General features: G+C 35.0%; 1 non-coding gene and 1 pseudogene across 1 annotated transcript; one reads left to right on the forward strand and one right to left on the reverse strand.

Moving 5' to 3' along the window:
- Positions 1 to 4,311: 4,311 nt before the first annotated feature.
- On the reverse strand, positions 4,312 to 4,421 carry LOC122897603. The gene has a single exon (XR_006382566.1). It is a non-coding gene; the product is annotated as a U6 spliceosomal RNA (small nuclear RNA).
- A 4,992-nt stretch (positions 4,422 to 9,413) lies between these two features.
- On the forward strand, positions 9,414 to 10,980 carry LOC122899762 (annotated as a pseudogene).
- The last annotated feature ends 6,632 nt before the right edge of the window (positions 10,981 to 17,612 follow it).

The following is a 17,612-nucleotide window of genomic DNA, read 5'->3' on the forward strand; positions in this document are numbered from 1 at the left end:
ATTTCATTAGAGTGGTTTATGTTTCCCAATGAGGAATTATGAACAGTCAGTAAAACTATAGAGAATACCTTAGGCCAAGGGAGTCAAGTAGTTTCTGCAAGTTGAGATTTTTAGTTTGAGGATCTCATTAATTCTTTCAGCCTTGTCTGATGATTGAGGGTGAGAAGGACAGTGATAATTCCAAGAAGTCTGCAAGATTTTCATTACGGCTTATGTAATTTGTCCCATAAAGTGTGTGTCTCAATTACTGGAGATTGTGGAAGGGATATCCCAAGTGGGAAACGTGTTTTCTAATAGTTTCTTTGCCACTGTGGTGCCATCAGCTCTGTGGAAGGGGAAGGCTTTGATCTACCCGAAATACACTTCTACAATAACAAGTGCATATTGATAACCGATACCAAGTAGTAGTTGAATGAAGTCCAGCTGCTGGTGGTCAAGTGGTCCACAACAAGGATGTCTGAAGTGTTTGGGGGCAAAAAGTAGTTTTCTAGGATTATGGACCCAACAGGTTAGACATGGGTGGTAGACTGTTTTTGCAATTTTATAGAAGTCTCCTTACCCATGTCTATTCAAAATTTGATTCATCTTAAATGCATGATGGTGGGTAAAGAAACACCAAAACAAAACTACAACAATAATAACAAAACAAAAACAAGAAAAAGGGGGTTAACAGGGATTTGGGAAGAACCAAGCAGCTATCTTGGGTTTCCATAGTCCAGCTGCTTATATAATTTTTGATCATTTAATTGGATGGAGCACATTGTTGCCATGTCACAAGGACATCAACATGGCAAAAGTGTAGCAATTAATTTTTGCCAAAACAGATGGATTCCGTACACCTGGCATTCCCATGATACTCAGATTTAATCCTTTGAGTGTGAGCTTCAATTTTGATCGCAGCAATTTGAGCATAACAAGAAGGTGTGCTTGTTGTCCATTTTCGACTGGGGCTCCAGAGCATGTAAGAAAAATCATTTGTGTGAACAGCATCCCCAAAACATGGATGACCCGAAAGACATACTGGATGACAATGTCAATGTTAACAGTTTATCCTTCTGATAACTGACTCAGGTAAGGGCCTGGAATTCTATTTGTGGGAGGTTTCCCCTTGCAAGTAGCTCATATTGGGTAGTAATCGCATAACTAGATTGGAAACTCACTTTATTATTTTGACAGTATGACTCATCAACAAACAAGATTAAATCAGGGTTAGTTAAAAGAGTGTCTCGTCAATCAGGACACCTTGTCAGAAAATGGGTTAGCAAAAGGGATGCAGCCAATGGAGCTCAGCCCTTATCTGGCAGAAGCAGCAGCGTAGCAGGATTAAGAATACGGCAAGGTTTAAGATGTAGAGTAGTTGACAAAAGCAGAAGGATCTCAAGGGAAGTTAGTCTGCATGAGGAGAAATGCTGAGTCAGCTCAGAGTTAGGAAGACTTTGTACAGAATTTGTAAATAAGCACCATTTGCCAGGGTTAAATCTGCTGAGATTTCTACTAATTTTGTAACTGCAGCTATAGCCTTAAGACAAGTGGTTTAGGTACAAGCAACTGAATCAAGTTCTACTCTTTAATAGGAAACAGGTCTATGTTTATTACCACGTTCTTGTGTGAGCATTCCGAGGGCTAGGTTATCTCTTTCATGCACAAACATAAGTTTGTGAAAAGTTTTGAGGTGTTGTGTAGCCCTAGAGCAGGTAGTTTCTGCAGTGCTTGTTTTGTTTGTTTGTTTGTTTGTTTGTTAAAAAAAAAAAAAAAAAAAAAAAAGGCGGCTCGCCAGTGTTTACCTTCCCAAGTGACCAAAACTTTGGTTCATGGAGTGGGGAAGTCAGTGGAGAAAATTGAGTCTACAATACCCAGAAATCCACAAAGTTGTCACTTAGTTGAAGGCCTAGGAAATTTCTGGGATTAGCTGAATCTTTTTTTGGAGAAAGCAGGACTCCTTCATACTTAGATTATAACCTAGGTAATGAACAGTGCCTAAAGATAATTATAATTTTTCCTTTTTTTTAGGGACCATATGTTACTTTTCAGCTAACTGTTGTAGCAATCAAGAGGAATCTTTTGTGGATGCCTCTTTAGTAACTGAGCATAGCAAGAGGTTATTTACATATTGTGAAAGGTTTGATTTCTCAGGAAGCTAAAGGGTGCATAAATCTCCGTGAAGTACTTGGGAGAAATAAGAAGAGCCCTCGGTGAATCCTCGAGGCATAACAGTCCGGGTAATTGTTGATTGTTCCAAATAAAAGCAAATAGATCCTGGGTGTTAGAGTCTATGGGGGTTGCTAACAAAAGCTGAGAAGAGGTCTATAATAGTGAACCATTTCAGTCTGGTGAAACTTGCAACAAAAGGGTCTTCAGGTTTGGAACAACTAAGAAATGGGAAATAAGTATCTTGTTAATGACTCTCAAGCCCTGAACAAATTGCCAGCCCCTCCCATTAGGTTTTTGGATTGGCAAAATCAGTGTATTTCAGGGGCTGGTGCAGGGACCGATTAGCCCCTGAGTGATTAAGTCTTCTACTATGGGAGTGAAGCTTTGTATGGTCTCAGGCTTTAGTGGATATTCAGGCAATTTAGGAGAAGCTTTAGTCACATCTATTGAATCTTTATAGGCTCTGTACTTTTCATTCTTCCAATGTCAGTATTAGAGGCAGCCTGCAGATTTTCAGGTACATTGATTAAATTAGGGACTTTTGTTGGAATTCTTTTTCTTCTTCATTCAAAAGCAGAATGTAAAGAGCATTAAAAGACCAGGTTGGTTGGTTGGTCAGGAAATTCTAAGGTGAGGTCTCTATTGGTAGCAAAATGTCCTTTAACTTTAGAAAGGATATCTCTACCGAATAGATTGAAAGGGGCTGTATCTCATAGCAAAAGGGAATGTTTTTTTTTTTTTTTTTTTTTAATAAAAGGTCCCAGAGTCATTTGTACAGGTTGAGACAGAAATTCTGTCTGAGCTTTACTGGATACTGCCAACATGGAATACTTTTTTTTCTTTCTTTTTCCGCCCCCCGCCCTTCAAGAGATTTGTTTTCCTCTGAGAAAACAGGTTAAATAGAAAGCATAGCTCTAGTATCAACTATACATGGCAAGGTTTCCCATTAATTTCAAGTTTAATTTCCTCTTGAGTGTTTAAGGAAATCATTGGTAGTTTACTGGAGGCCCTTGGAGTCATCAACTCTGGGAGGTCCCTATATGGAGCGGCTACCTTGAGGGTAGAGATGGGAGCAATCAAGTTGACGAATTTGCATAGGACCTTTGAAGACAATCTTTCTTGTCCCTGTTGATTACAAGTGAGATGTTGACTTTTGGGCCAATGCTTTCATGATAGTACTCTAAGAAGGCACAGTGTAAAAGGCCCAGGTATTATTGGAGGACTCTAGCCTTCATGTTGCTGTGACTGCAAGGCTAATAGCATAGCAGATTTTTTTTTTTTTTTGAAGTCTTGCTCCAGGTTATTTCAAAGTGCCCAGCTATGACCATGAATTCAGTCAGAGGGTTGGCTTCTCATCCTATTTTCTGCCTTTTTATTAATCCATTAATCTCAGGTTATAATACATTTACAAAAAGAATAGCTACAGCAAGTTTGGTGACCTTATTTATTGTATGGAACCTGGAATACCATCAGAAGAGGACTTCCAAATGGGCTTTAAAGTATTCTACAGATTCCTTTTTCTTTTGTTTGCATGTTTGTATAATAAACCAATGACTCAGTAAGAGCAGAAAAAACCCTAAGAATAGACTGTAAAAGTTCAGTAGTTATTTCTTAAGCTCTTTCTGATCTGTAAGGGGAGCACACTGAGGATCAAGGATCTCAAATATCATCCTCAAGATTTTGCCATTTGGGGTCACCTGGGTGACTCAATGGGTTAAAGCCTCTGCCTTCAGCTCAGGTCAGGATCCCAGGGTCTTGGGATCGAGCCCCACATCAGGCTCTCTGCTTAGCAGGGAGCCTGCTTCTTCCCCTCTCTCTCTGCCTGCCTCTGCCTACTTGTGATCTCTGTCAAATAAATAAACAAAATTTAAAAAAAAAAAAGATTTTGCCATTTTGGCTTCTTGTATCTATTTTTGAGCTTCACTAGGTCCTACCAATATGTGCACTACTGATACAAATCTGACAGCCAGGGTCATAGACCCCAATAATTATTCTAAAAACTTCAAAAAAAAAAAAAAGCCAAACTTTTGGGGATCCTCCCTAGGATTAGGAAATTCTTGAACTCTGACTCTGAGTTCAGTCTTTGATCAAAGGGTGAAATATACATCAGGAGTTTTGTCTGCAACCTTGGGTAGTTTTATTTTTAAATATTTTTTTTTTTTAAATATGGAACGCTTCACGAATTTGCGTGTCATCCTTGCGCAGGGGCCATGCTAATCTTCTCTGTATCGTTCCAATTTTAGTATAGTAACTTAAACTCTTCAGAGTAGAAAGGCATTTCAAACAGAGAATTAGTAAAACATTAGTACTCGCTAAAGAAAAGGGGAGCAGTAGGAATCACATCAGTTATATAGTCTTTTGTTTTAGTTATCTCCTATGTCTTTACTTTTAAACTTGTCTTTCAATAAGGCTATCTTGGAGTCTTGAAGTCTTTTGGAAGTTTTGGCATATAAGTTAAAATAGTTGTCTTATTCTGTTTATTTAATTTGGGGACACTTGTTTTCAAGTATGCTTCTTAAATGAATGGCATTGTCTAACTGGAACATGCCCCATAATGGCCATTGCAATTCTAGGTTGTTTTTAGTAGGATTTTGTCATTTTTTTTTAAAGATTTTATTTATTTATTTGACAGAGCGAGATCACAAGCAGACAGAGAGGCAGGCAGAGAGAGAGGAGGAAGCAGGCTCCCTGCTGAGCAGAGAGCCCGATGTGGGCCTCGATCCCAGGACCCTGAGATCATGACCTGAGCCGAAGGCAGCAGCTTAACCACTGAGCCACCCAGGCGCCCAGGATTTTGTCATTTTTTAAGGTATCAACAGCTACCAGGACTATAGTTCCTAAACAGGTATGTCAGAAGATGATATGCTTAATTCTTTGGAATTAAAGATCCCATTTCTTTTAGCTAGCCTTTATCTACACAAAACAAGAATAACAAACATGTGCTTCTTAATGTCTTAGCAGTAACCAAGTGATATTACTGCATTCTAGCCACTAGCCAAGAGAAGCTCCTGTGTACACATCCAATAATTCCCACTACAGAACCTGGGACAGGGGAATGGATCGAAAGACCAAATTTAACAAATGGGTACTGCAATCTGATTTCAAATAAATGGTGTACTGCAGCTGCCATCAGTAGTTTCTAACATGGAGTCTGGGGAAGGATTCCAAACAAATGTGGACCTGCAGCCAGCAGGTTGCAACATGAAGTCTGTGTTTGGAACCAATGACCAAAATTTCCACATAAATGGAGAACTCCGATCCAAATTATCAGCATTTCCCACTATGGAACTAGTGATTCCAAACAAATGGGGAACTGACTCAAAACCCAATTAGACTGGGGGCTCAATACAAATGGAGCTCAGAACTGAGAGGAACTTAACTACAACTCTCAAAGATGGTAAGAAAGGCAGTGAACTCAACAGGGGTTCATGGGTGCCAGGTCTGTGTTTCTCATTGTCCCTGAATATTATCTGAAGTTTGCTTCTGATTCCAATGCCACTGCCACAAAATCTGTTAAAAAAAAAAAAAAAAAAAAATATATATATATATATATATATATAATCTGTTTCTAGGTAAAGTGAAGAATCTTTAAAAATAGGTGTCATGTCTGTTTTTATCATCTTCATATACATATGTCTAGAAAAGTTTTTAGAACCTTATCCAGAACAAGTATAGAACATAGAAGTTGCTTAAGATATAATGAAACAATTTATTTATGGCATAAAATATTTTAGATCAGACTATCCATATCTTTTTTCATGACTACATAAAATAGATCAAAAAGGAACTGGCCACAAGGGAAAAGCATTCTATGAACCAAAGAGAGTGAGAAAGTACGATGTAATTTCAATTTGATTATAAAGAACTGTTAAAGTATTTTTGAATGTTTTTCTTTCTTATAATGTGGAAATTTCTAATGTATACAATAATATCTTATACTTTTAATCCACTAAGGGAAAAGGAAATGTGAACATTTTTCTTTTCTTTTTTTCTTTTTTTTTTTTAAGATATTTATTTTAGAGAAGGAGAGACACAGAGAATGAGAAAGCAAGTGGGATGAGGAGCAGAGGGAGAGAATCTTCAAGCAGATTCTCCACTGAGTTCAAAGCTTGTTGGGGGTTAGGGGGTTGGGGGGGGCTCCATCTCATGACTTATGAGATACTGACCTGAACTGAAATCAGGAGCTGGGCACAACCAACCAAGTCATCCAGGTGCCCTGAAATGTGAACATTTCTAATGTATATAATATTTAATATTTATTCTAGTTAAGAGAAAAAATTATTTTCATGTGGAGCTTAGTATGGATGTACCTAAAATTGTTCACCATGGAGGTACATATTTTTAATGCTTTATCATTAAAGTTTTTTATATTTAATTATCACAACTATTTGGGGGTGTAGTATTAAAAAAAGGTAACATTTGTGAGGAATTTAAACATCAAAGAGGCTACATGCCTATGTTGCAATCCCTCCCAGTGTGAATAAATGGTACTGGAATCTGAACCCGGTTCGATTTAGCTGTGATTCTAATTTTGTTTGTTTGTTTGTTTTTTGTTTTTCTTGTTTTAAAACTGGCAGAACTGAGATGGAGAGATATAACAACACATTAAAAAAGAAAAAGACAAAAAACATTGATGGGTAAGAGAAGCAACTAAAATTGATTCTGTGTATACTGTGTTCAAACTTGGGTCATTTCATTCCTAAAAAAAAAAATGAGGTATATATTATTTACCTAACTTAGAGCTTTAAAAACTGTGATTCAAAGGTCAGTTTAATTTAGGCCATCCTCATAAATCGCAGGAAAGAAAAGATGTGCATACAAATAAATCTCTTTGACGTTAACACTAAAAATCTTAGGTCAGCATATTATGGGGGAATGATGAAACATGAATAGATATTAGTTCAAAGTTTGCCCAAAATGTTCTTCACAGAAAAAAGGTATTGCAAAAAGAGAAGAGAAAAATGCCCTATTTGGAAGTAATTACTAGTTTCCATTTCTGGACTAAATAGAGAGTTAAACAGATTCAAAATGCATACATAAGATTAACATCTAAACAGTATATTGATACCTTTATTGACATTGAATTAAGACCTGATTCTTGATAACAATGATTCCTCCATGCTTGTGAAATGTCATTGTTGAAGATACACTGAACCACAGAACACTTAAAAGCAAGTGTGTATTTTGGAAATGTTTGACGAAAGGAAATAAAGTTGAGAAAATAATTTTTTTTCATAATTTACTAGGTTTATTAGCAAGAACATAAAGTATTTATTTGTAATTTTTGCTATCTGTAAATATTGTTATTAATATAACAATTACATTATTAGATAGCAAAATTACATTTTTCGAATCCAAATGGAATTATATTTAAGAAAATGCTTTAAATGTTAAGTTTTCTGGATCCCATTAATTAGAAGACAAACAAACTCTGTTTTATTTCCAAAGGTACAAAGATATAACTAGTTGCATCACAAGTAACCTTCAAGGATAGATCATCTTAGCAACACAATGATTCAAAAGCAGAGTTTATGGCTACTCTAATTTATATACTGTGGAATGAAATGTCACAGAGGGATATTTTAAGATGAAAATCAGTAATTTTAAAATCTTTCTATTTTTGAAGGGATTGAAGACTAATCAAGATATATTTTAAAGTAAAACTGACAAATACAATATTGAAATCAAACCCATAACATAAAAGCAAATATTTCGAACAGCTCTTTTAAAAAGTTATGTTTTTGATTATATAGTTAAGTTATTCATATGAATAAACAAAAGCAGTCTTCATAAATGTGTAATGTCAACTTTTCTGCCAGATATATTTCCTCCTTTGAAAATCCAAAATGAAAAGTCATATTAAACTTCCTACCTCCTCTACTTTGAGACCACATTAACACAATTGTAAAAAATTAAAGAATGGGGGCACCTGGGTGGCTCAGTGGGTTAAACCTCTGCCTTTGGCTCAGGATATGATCTCAGGGTCCTGGAATCCAGCCCCACATGGGACTTTCCGCTCAGCAGGGAGCCTGCTTCCTCTCTCTCTGCCTGCCTCTCCACTTACTTGTGATCTCTGTCTGTCAAATAAATAAATAAAATATTTAAAAAAAATTAAAGAATGTGTGAAAGCACAATGAGGAAGATGATATGGGGATATTTCAATGTATTTCTAGAACATGCTAAGAATATAAACAAATGTTAATTTATGAAAAATAAGATGTAGTTTTCCTAGGCTCTTGAAGTGTAGAGGGAACTGAGCTGTTCAGCAGGACCATATTGAGAGAGGTGTTCAGTCTCAGGGGCCCAAACATGGCATCCAGCTTTTGTCTAAGACCATTTGAAATTCTGCATTTAAAAAAGAGAATCCTTTTTCTCTCTCTTAAAGCCTCTTCCACATTTTCACATTGAGTTGCTAACAAGTTGTTATTTAGAGACATAAAACTGATAGAATACTCTCTTGAGAAATGGAACAAAGGCTTTGTGAGAATAATTACAGCTAATACAGATGATATGGCTTTTAGGGATAGCCAGGAATAACGTACAATTCTACCATAATATGCATAATAATGTGCAATACACCTCAAAGTGTAGCTGGCCAATTGACATTCTTTCAATACACATATTCCTCCCATGGAGTCTCTGCATTGCAAATATGAACAATAAATACATATTACCAGTGTGTTAAGAAAAACATGGGAAACATTAAAAGAGGCCAAATACATGGAAACCAGGGATCTGATCCGAGACAGTGAGCTAATACAGATAATTGAAGATAACATTAAAAAAGACTAGTAAATGTCTTCTAATATATTTGGAAAGATTTTGCAGACATAAAGCAGGAACTGGTTGCTACACAAAAGATTCAGATAACGGGAAATAATAGCATTTTTAAAAGATTTTACTTATTTACTTGGGAAAGGCAGGGGAGGGAGAGGCAGAGAGAGAGGGAGAAGCAGATTCCCTGCGGAGCAGGGAGCCCAGCACAGGGGCTTGATCCCAAGACCCCGAGATCATGACCTGAGCTAAAGGCATATGCTTAACCCATTAAGCCACCCAGGCACTCCATCATTTCTTTTTAATTATTAAAAAATAATTTTAATTAAAAATTAAAATTTAATTTAAACAAATGGAGTCAGCACACCATCTTTGGGCTGAACCATGGTGGATGTTTGAAGGCAGCTGACCTGTAGCCTGCCATGCCCCAAATGGTCTCCTGTGGAAGCCTGAGCCAGTGTGCAGCTCTCTCCCTTTGTCTCCTAACCATGTCCACCAACAAGAATGCTAATTCACCAACTGCACACCTTAACAGATTTAAGAACAAGAAGAAATACAGTACAAAAATAAGACGGCACTGAATAGAAGTTAATGTGGACCTAAGGAAAGCTAAGAAAGATGACCAGATGTTGAAAAGGAGAAATGTAAGCTAATTTCCTGATGACACTACTTGTCCACTTCAAGAAACCAAAGCAACCAGGGCACTGAATTGATCTGTTGATGACTTTGTCAAAGGTATAAATAACAACAATTTGGAAAGCCAGCTCCAGGCTGCTCAAGCTGCTAGGAAACTGCTTTCTAGGGAAAAACAGTCCCCCACAGACAACATAATTGGATTGGTTTGAGTCCAAAATTTGTGTCCTTCTTGAGCAGAGCTGATTGTAATCCCATTCAGTTTGAATCTGCCTGGACCCTCTCTAACATTGCTTCTGGGACATCAGAACAGACCACGGTTGTGGTAGATGAAAATTTTATCCCAGCGTTCATTTTTCTGTCGGCATCTCCCCATGCCCACACCAGTGAACAAGCTGTATGAGCTCTAAGAAACACTGCAGGTGATAGTTGGGTTTTCTGAGACTTGATTATCAAGTTTCATAAATTGACTCTGTTGGTTCTCCTTGAAGTTCCTGATAGGTCATCTTTGGTGTGTGGTTACTACATAACCTTATTGAACATCTTGAAAACTTTGTCTCAAGAAGAATCTTTTAGATGAGGTCGAGCAGATTCTTCCTACTTTAGTTCATCTCCTGCATCATGATGATCCAGAAGTATATTAGCAGGGACTTACTGGGCCATTTCCTACCTTATTGTTGGTCCAAAAGAATGGATTGAAATGGTTGTGAAAACAGGAGTGTGCTCAACTTGTGAAGCTTCTAGGAACTACTAAATTGTCCACTGGGACTCCTATGCTAGGAGTCATAGGAAATATTGTCACAGGGAGAGATAAACAGACTCAGGATGTAACAGATGCACTTGCTGTCTTTCCCAGCCTGCTAACGAACCCCAAAACTAATATTCAAAAGGAAGCTACATGGACAATGTCAAATATCACAGCTGGTCATCAGGACCAGATACAGCAAGTTGTGAATCATGGCTTAGTCCCATTCCTCACTGATGTTCTCTCTAAGGCAGACGTTAAGACCCAAAATGAAGCTGTCTGGGCTGTGGGCTGTTATACAAGTGGTTGGACAGATGAACAGATTGTATACCGCATTCATTGTGGCATAATAGAACCACTGATGAACCTCTCAACTGCAAAAGATACCAAAAGTATTCCAGTTATTCTGGATGCCACTTCAAACATCTTTCAGGCTGCTGAGAAACTAGGTAAAATTGAGAAACTTAGTATGATTGGAGAATGTGGAGATCTAGACAAAATTGAAGCTCTACAAAGCCATGATAATGAGTCTGTGTACAAAGCTTCATTAAGCTTAAACTTAATTGAGAAGTATCTCTGTTGAGGAAGAGGAAGATGAAAATATTGTACCAGAAACTACCTCTGAAGGCTATGCATCCCAAATTCAGGATGGCACTTCTGGGACCTTTAACTTTTAGATTATACAGCAAAGCATAAATTTGTTTGTATACCAAGTTTGGTATAAGTTTTTCTTACTGTTTCTCTACTAAGAACTCTTTTTAAATGTGTTTTGTTACTGTAACACTTTTTTGCAAGGAAGCTATACTTGAGCGTTCCAAACTGTCCCTACCGTATGAAGCTTCTCCCCTCAGTGGGTTTCTTATTTCTATGTGGAATCTCACATATTGCAGTGTTCTGTAAGTAAAGATTAACTTCCATACTTTTCTTTTTCTTTTTTTCTTTTTTAATATTTTATTTATTTATTTATTTATTTGTCAGAGAGAGAGAGAGAGCAAATACAGGCAGAGTGGCAGGCAGCGGCAGAGAGAGAAGCAGACTACCCGCTGAGCAAGGAGCCCAATGTGGGACTCGATCCGAGGACCTGGGATCGTGACCTGATCTGAAGGCAGTGGCCTAACCAATTGAGCCACCCAGGTGTCCCTAAACTCCACACTTTTCTTAAAAAAAAAAAGAAAAAAAATTCTTTTTAAAAAAATAAACAAATGGAGTCAGACTAGCGAAGGGAAGTCTTTGGGCCTAAGCTGTACAGCAGGTCCAGAGAACAATAATTCCAGTTTGGCTGAAGAACATAGAACTCATGAGTAAAGGTGATTTGGGAAAATAGAATTTAGGGGACCAAAGTACATAAATAGACTCTTAGACACAGTAGAAGATATGACTGAATAAGAAGACACAGACAAAAAGAAAAACATTACAAAATCAAGGGGTAAATAGGCAAAGAAAAATTACGAGAAAAGCAAAGTCCTAAAATAGAGATAACAAAAACCATGATGTCCTCTGAAAATTTTATAATGTGGATTAGAGATCCAATGGAACTTCACACTAGGTATTTCAGGGTCATATGTTATAGCATATTATATTTATATTAATATAATATATATTATATTTAGCTGAGAGTTCTGTAAAGATTAATAGATTATAGTACATGATCTCTTATTGAATATTTATAAAGCATAATAATATTGGATATTATATTTTAGGATAAACATAGAACACATAGAACGTATACCATGGTTATAGAGGAAAATATACACATTAACATGGAAAATGTAAAAATAAAGTTTTGGTTGACTAAGAAAAAATTAAAAGTGGGAGAAGTATTGATAGGAGGGCTACCTAATGTTACTTAGTGGTGACTAGGATACACTCTCTGGAAAAGTGACATGTTACAGAGGTGTTTAGTAGGGATGAAAGGGCATTTATGATTTTATGAGAAAAGGGAAAGAAGAAGATTGGTTATAATTTTTAATTTCAGTAAAATTATGCATCTAAATAATTACATAAAGATCAAGGCCATATATATTGCTGAAACATAGAAGTAACCACCAGGAAAGTAAAATAAAATTTAAAAAAAAGTTGAGGATGTAGTCTCTGGAAGAGACCAAAGAGTAATAGTTAAACAAGGGCTTATTGCTTTTCATTTTTAAGTTGTTCTCTATCATTTTAGAAATGAAAGAATAAGTTGTTTTAAAAGAAAAATCACGTAGGCAAATGCAAGGTTAGCATAATTAATTATTTAAAAAAATAAAAAGACAAACTAATCCTCATTATCATACCTCCAAATATGTTGATTATTACCTTTTATTTTTATTTTTTTTTATTTTTTTTTCAGAATAAGCAGTCAAGCCAATATGTTGACCTCTGCTCCTGTGCCTCAGTCTTAGCTTTAAATAAGCCCAATGAAATGTTAATAACTTCAACACTTTCTAAAGAAAAATCTTTCATTTTGAAATAATTTTAGATTTACAGAAAAGTTGCAAAGATATTATGGGGAGTTCTCAATATCTTTCACACAGTCTACTCTGTTAACATGTAACAATGACATGTTCATCAAAACTAAGTGATTTAAAGTAATTACAATAATATTAACTGAAGTTTAGACTTTCTTTATGCTTTCTAAAACTTTCACAGATACCCTCTTTCTGTTCCAAGATCCAAACCACGACATCACCTTCTATTTAAAGATTTGGATGTAAAAGTCTTAGAGGAGAAGAGAAAGTTAAGATCACGAAAGCTTCTCATCCCTAGGGGCTGGCAATTAAATGTTCTTAGGGAATTAAAAGATAATTAAGACTCTTAAGGGAATGACGCTACAGAGGTGAGTGCATTGTTTGCTTAGATGATAATCATAGACCCAGTCTAAATCTCCACGACTGTTCTTTCTAAGAACATATCTAGCATCAAAAAACGAGCACTACAGGGAAGTTACACATCAAGTGGATTCATTAGTATCAACTCTGTAGATTACCAGGTACATTCCTCAGAAATAGCAGCCGTATCTTGAGACTCTCCTACTTTGACTCCTACTTTGACTCCTACTTTGGAACAAGAATGAGTCACTCCTGTCATGTTTACCTTTTTTTTTTTTTTCCCATCCAGATAACGTCAACCCTCAAATGATTTCTGTTTTTAAAAGTCTGGCATATCGAATACTTGTTTTTCTGTAGCTTAAGAGTGGGTTGGTATGAATGAAATAGTCTGTTGTTATTTTTCAAGTTAGCCTGAAAGCCATTTCATAACACACGTCAAAATATTGTGAATTCAGTTCACATTTCAGTTAAAAAGAGTTTGAAACCTTTCACTAGGCTACAAAAAATCCTTATCAAAGTCATCTATTATTGATTTCATAAATTTGACAGCTTGTTTTTTCTTTTAAACAATACTAAATGATCATAAACCACACCTTGTACAAGAGGTTTTTTTGTGTGTGTGTTTTGTTTTGTTTTGTTTTGTTTTATAGGGACATATCTTCTTTCAATGACTCAGGTGAAAAAAATAGAAAGGCTGAATTTCCTTGTTAAAAGTGGGAACTGTTGAGGCAGACAGATTGACTAATGGGAGGCCAGTCAAATAGGGAAAATAATTTTGAATATATACTCTTTTAGAAATGAAATGCAGAATGTTAAACTACTCAGACACAGACTGTATTAAGTTATCTTAAGTACATACACCAAGGATCTATCTCTATCTATTCCTATCTCTATTATCTCTGTCTCCACCACTACTTCTCTCTCTGTCTCTAGCTATATCATGTGTAGCCCAGATAAATAACATGTCTGACCAAAATGAAATGCATGACTGAAATACTAGGTATTCACAGGACAGGTATTTTGTCACCTGACCTTATGTGGGGCGAAAAGTAAATCAGATAAATAAAACTTTCCTGTAGGGGCATCTGGGTGGCTCAGTGGGTTAAAGCCTCTGCCTTCAGCTCAGGTCATGATCCCAGGGTGCTGGAATCGAGCCCCGCATCAGGCTCTCTGCTCAGTGGGGAGCCTGCTTCCCCCTCTCTCTCTCTACCTGTCTCTCTGCCTACTTGTGATCTCCGTCTGTCAAATAAATAAATAAAATCTTAAAAAAAAAAACTTTCCCGTAGATTACTCTGTGAAACATGAAATATAATTTTTGTAATTTTACATTAGAAAAATCCACTTTTTAAAAAATGCTTTTTAATAATTTTCACAAGAAGATATATAATATGCAAAATTAAGAAGATGTATCACTAAGAGTCATCACACAAGTGTGCAACTTAAAAGTATTCTACACAGCGTATGCCAATGGGTCTGATATCAATCCCAGGAAGAGCAATTAAACTTAAATTTCCTCAGTTTGCTGATCAGTAAATAATGGAAGGTATAATTCTTTCTATAAAAACCAATAAGAGAAATATATATATACATATATATATTCTTTTTTTTAATACACTAATGCGTGCAGCATTTCTAGTCCTTTAGAGGATAAGTGGTCCTCTTACTAGATGCACATTAAGATCATTAATATAATTAATGTCTCCAATCATTTTTTATAAAAAATGGTTTGACTCAAACCTTTAAAGTGTATTAAATAAAATATTTTTAAATGACAGATAATAGCTGTGGAGCTTAGTTTTCCATTTATGATTAGTTTTCTGGCTTGCACAAGTATACTTTAGTGGTTTTTCTAATTTGGCAACAGGCACAAAATATTATTGACAACTGCTTCAGTACTGTTTGGAAATACATTCATATATTTAGTTACTCTGAAAAATGAATTCAAAACTTAAAATAAAAGGGGGCGTCTGGGTGACTCAGTGGGTTAAAGCCTCTGCCTTCAGCTCAGGTCATGATCCCATGGTCCTGGGATCGAGCCCCACATAGGGCTCTCTGCTCAGCAGGGAGCCTGCTTCCTCCTTTCTCTCTGCCTGCTGCTCTGCCTACTTGTGATCTCTGTCTGTCAAATAAATAAATAAATAATCTTAAAAAGAAAACAAACTTAAAATAAAGGAATTAATACAGAAAATAAATAAAGTAATATTGTGGGAAGCAATACAATATTTTCTCTGCCAGGGTATATTCCGTCATATTTTTCAAATGATAAGTTTTTGACTAATAATTTTGTTAAATTGTCAATAGAGAATAAAACAATGACTTATGTGAGAAAACACAACAATAAAATAAAACAAAGTAATTAGAATTACTAGTCTATGTTATAATGCTGCAAATAACAAAATCTTATGTTAGACTGGCTAACTATAGGTTGAATCTAGCTTGTATGTATGTATTCTGTGCCTAAAAAGACTGCATAATTTTTTAAGAGGGGAAGAGGAATACTTAGAAAAAGCTATGCTAATATAGAAAATCATGTCCAAGAGGCATATAGTTCAAATTTTTATTTTAAACACCATTAGTCAACTCTAGTGGCTTACATTTTAATATATTCATTTTAACTTGTTTAATTTAAGCCTCACTTTTTGGTTTATATTAGCTTCATCATCACATATGCTAGAATATAATTCTATTGGCATAGATAAAATTTGGTTTATACAAGGTCAGCAAGATTCATATTAAGTATTTAATACCAAAACATGTATTTTTTATAATTTTTAAAATGAAGATATGGTGAAAACTAACTGCTGTGTAATAAAAATACTGTTTTATACAATGATTTTTGTGAAGAGGATAGACAGCTATCATGAATTATGAGCATACTGCTGATTAAATTAAATAAAAATAATATAGGCAGAAAATGAAGCTGTTGGAGAATTTAATCCGTCTGAATTATTTGCCAGGGCTTTACATTTGTCTTAAAGAATTAAACATCCAAATTCAGAAAAATCAAAATAAAAAAGAAAATCTCATTGCAAAGCAAATATAAATGCATTTGTTAGATCCCATTATTGGATATTATTTTATGAATTAACCATGTATAATTTTTTGTTTGATTGCAAGTGATAATTAAACAGTTGGAAGACTGAAACTCTACCAGAGTAATTGGTAAGTAGAGTTACCCCAAATGCAAGAGTCCAGAAACATGTGATAAAAGGAGACAGAAAAGAAATTTGAAATAAATTTCCTATGGTACAGAGAGAGTCTTCTTTCAGATGAATGTCCATGTAAGAAATTATTTTTCATAAAAGCCTACTGTGGTCTATGATTATATCTGATGGTGACTATAGCCAACTTTTAAAATGGAATATACTTGGAAAGCACTGTGGAAAACATTTATATGGAGGAGAATAAGATATCTGAAAGATTCTGCACTTGCATAGATCTATAAAAAAATAAATAAAATAAAAAATATGTTTTTGTAAAAAAAATAAATAGGATCGTAAAAATATAGTACCTTTGGAAAGGATGTAAAAAGGATAATTTTATACTTATCTGAAATCCAAAGGTGACAAGTGAACTACCACCAAAAGGCAAAACAAACAAAAAAGCAAACAGAATTTAAAAGAGGAGTGAAACATTCCTTGGCTTAGGTATGATAAAAGAGAGAATCTGTTTGAGAATAACTTCTCTAAAAGATTTCCTGAAGGCATAAGCCAGGTTTTACTGTAGCTTCTACTAGGTGTATTCTATCTACTAGTACATTGGATATAATATAACTATAATTCAATTATTCTCCAAGTGTGTTGGTTGAGGGTGAAAGTACACAAGTGTTTTATTTCATTTCAGAAAATTTATTTCTTAATAAGAAGTCCTTAGATTCATGGACACAAATTTCATATACTCTATTTAAAAAATGATGCCAAAAAATGACAAAGAGGAAAAAAAATAGTATTTTTGGAAGCAAAGATTTGATATGTAACAATGAAGTAGGTTGTAAATACTTAAAATTATACATTAATAATTTTAATATACATTAATAAATTTAATATTCAATTTCATATAGGTACAAATGGTAGCTCTAATTTGATTGTTTTCTTCCAAAATATTTAGTTTCTCAGATTTTTACTTTATTATGAAAATATTTTGTAGCAAACTTTAATTTTTAAGAATTTAGTGTCTGTTTACAAATATATTTACAGGCTTTTTTTTTATTCTTGTCTGCTGGTTTTTCCTGGTAGAAGTTCACTTCTTAAGAACACCATCACCAGAGGTTGAAAAGAAGAACTATGCTAAATAAGAACACATTTTGATCCTATGTTTCCTCATATATAAATATACAGATATAGTACATTTAAACTCTTTTAAAATACAGTTGAATAGAATTTTGGTACCAAAAAACAAACAAACAAACAAACAAACAGAAAAACACTGATCTAAAATAATGAATTAAAATATATTATCACTATATTTCATTCTCAAAGGAAGTTAGTTTAGTCTTATTT

Source organism: Neovison vison, chromosome 1 (assembly GCF_020171115.1).
Source record: "Neovison vison isolate M4711 chromosome 1, ASM_NN_V1, whole genome shotgun sequence".
In the NCBI taxonomy this organism is placed as follows: Eukaryota; Metazoa; Chordata; class Mammalia; order Carnivora; family Mustelidae; genus Neogale; species Neogale vison.